The sequence below is a fragment of the Kryptolebias marmoratus genome, linkage group LG8, assembly GCF_001649575.2.
Source record: "Kryptolebias marmoratus isolate JLee-2015 linkage group LG8, ASM164957v2, whole genome shotgun sequence".
NCBI lineage: Eukaryota > Metazoa > Chordata > Actinopteri > Cyprinodontiformes > Rivulidae > Kryptolebias > Kryptolebias marmoratus.
The window spans coordinates 207489-210393 of NC_051437.1; positions in this window are offsets into that span (position 1 = coordinate 207489).

The window sequence follows — 2905 nt, forward strand, 5'->3', positions numbered from 1 at the left end:
GCCCCTTGTGTCAAATGACAGTTCTTGTTTTGTTTTTATTTATTCTAATTTTCTGAGTTTGTGGGTCAGGTGATCTGATGCTACATTCTTACACTCAGTCTTAGTTCAATAGATTCTCTTTATCAGCAAAACGCATGTCATGCTGTCCTAATGCCATAAAAATATCGTACACGTCAAAAGTGGCTTTCATCTGACACAGTTCACCATTTTATCCACAAATGCTGGTTAAAGCTCTATCGTGCAAAGAAGAAACCTTGTGTAACACCATCCAGAAACACCGTTGTCTTCTTTGGGACAAAGGTCATTTAAACTGGAAAACTGTTCTGTAGTCAGATAAATCAAAATTTTAAATGATTTTTGGAAACCATAGACATCCAAACTGTTTGCAGAGCACAGTTCAAAAGCCTGCCTCTCTGCAGGTATGGGGGTACATTAATGCCTCTGGCATGAACAGCTTACACATCTGGAAAGGCTCCATCATTGCAGAAAAGTACATACAGGTTTTAGCCTTGCATATTTCAGTGAGACAACATTAAACCACAGGCTGTATCAGGCTTCACAGGTAAGTCCAGCTGCTGAACTGGCCTGTCTGCAATCCGAACCAGTGATAACATCATCAACATTTGACATCATGAAGAGAAACATTCAGCAAAGACCCAGGACTCTCTTACTATTTTGATTTGCATTTTATACACTGTCCAAACATTTTCTGAAATTGGGCTTGTACTTATTAAAACTGGTCTTCCTCATTCATAGTTACTTTCCATCAAATGCATTCTGATCTCTTTGGTATTACAGTCTCCTCCAATCATCTTTGTTTAGCCTAAAGTTTGAGCTGCAGCAGAGTTGAATCTTGATTTCCCTGGCCTTGTGTGGTCCTGTTGATATGTCTCTACAGCCAAAAGATTTGAGATTGCAGGAATATTAATAAATTTTAATATACATATTAATTGTCCCAAAGTTTAGTGCCTCGATTTTTTTGACATTTTAAATAACCTCCAGAATGCTATGAAGAGTGATCAAGTAAATTGCAATTAATTACAAAGTACCTCTTTACTATGAAAATGAACAAAAACTCATTTCTACTGCATTTCAGCCATAAAAGGAGCTGCTGACATAATTTCTGTGTTTTGTCTTCACAGGCTGCAGGATATTCTGCTAGTAAGATCAAACCTAAATCAACCATTTATCAGACCATTAAGAACTTCAAGGAGAAAGGTTCGGTTGTTGGGAAGAAAGATTCAGGATGTCCAAGAAAAGTCTGCTAATGTTGACTCAACTGACTGGGGCACCATAAGTTCAGAAATGTCCTGAATGAACTAATGATTGAATATTTATCATTACACCAGCACTACAATGAAATGAATGGTGTCTTAACTGCAAAATACCATCAACAACACACACAATCAATGATATCAGCAATGTTAATAAAACAAATACAATAAAAGCTGCCAAGCAATTTAGTTTTAAAACCGTGTGAGTATAAATAATAATGAATTAAAACAAACAAAAAAAACAGTATTAATCTAAAGTGAGTAAACTGTTCATAGATCTGACAGCCCAGGGGAAAAAGCTGTTTATTAGTTCTGTATTTTAGGATCCTTTATTGCCTCTCAGAGAGCAGAAAGGCAAACAGTTCATGACCTGTCTTAGTATTATTATTATTATATCAGTATTTTTGGGCTGAGATGGCTTGGTGGTCAGTGCTGCAGTCTTGTAATCCTTGAGCTCAGGTTGCATCAGAAACAGCATCGAGCATAAACCAGTTGCCAGATCTGTTGTGTGACGTTCACTTGCTGTTGTGACCCCTGAAAAGGGAGCAGCTGAACAAGGAAATAATAACAGCATCTTTTATATATTTTTCATAAGAGCAGACAGGGTGTCCGCCCTGAGAGAGGAACCTGATAGCTGAAAGCTCTGCCTCCTGTTCTACTTGTAGAAACTCCAGGAACCACAGGTAAACCTGCAGTCTGACAGTGATGTGCTCTGTTAGGAAAATATGGAACAACAAGATCTTTTATATAAGATGGAGCTTGGTTGTTGAGAGCTGTGTGTTATAAGATTTGAAATTTATTAGTAGAAATACATAATTTCCAACAAAAAGGGTCCATTTTTATTGTTCATTAATAGTTCCTTAGCTATGCAAGTATATGCTTTATTATTTATTTCTTACAAATATAAAAAGGACTCGAACTTAGGCTTGAGTAGCCCAGAGCTTCAAATTTATCATCAAAAGGTTGGTTACTTCTTTTGTTCTGACATGTAAAATTACAGAGAAATGTTAACAATTTATTAGCATTTTTTAATTTATAATGTAAAAATATATGTAGTGGTTATATGAAACTTAATTAGAACAATTTGTGGCTCTGAAAAAGTGTTGTTTTATGAAAGGGAAAAGGGGAAACAAGGTCTTTTTTCTTGTACTAGCTGCAGACCCGTTTTAAGAGAGATAGTCTTTCCTTGCTGCCTTTTGTCAGAGATGCAACAGAGCAGATCCAGTGATAGTGGTTATAAATCTTCACAGGAGAATACAGTCACCAAGCACCCCTTAAAACAAAGAATCAACCCAGATTTGAAACTAAAAACACATTGATAAAGGACACTCTTTGCTCATCTTTTTTTATTATTATTAGATGATAAAAGAAACTGTTAAACTGCAAGTTCAGGGATATCTCTCAGGGATAATGGCTTCTAATTGTAATAATCCCAGTGTTCTGTTCAAAACCATAGATACTGTTCTCCATGCTCCCAAGTTTCTTGGTTTTGACTCCTCCCTTGAAATCTGTGAAAGTGTCCTTCACTTCTTCACTGATAAAATTGTGTCAACTAGAGCTTGTATCTCTCAGCCTTCCTACGACCCTTCTATCCGTTTGCACTACTCATCTATTTTTGATCAGTTCGAGCC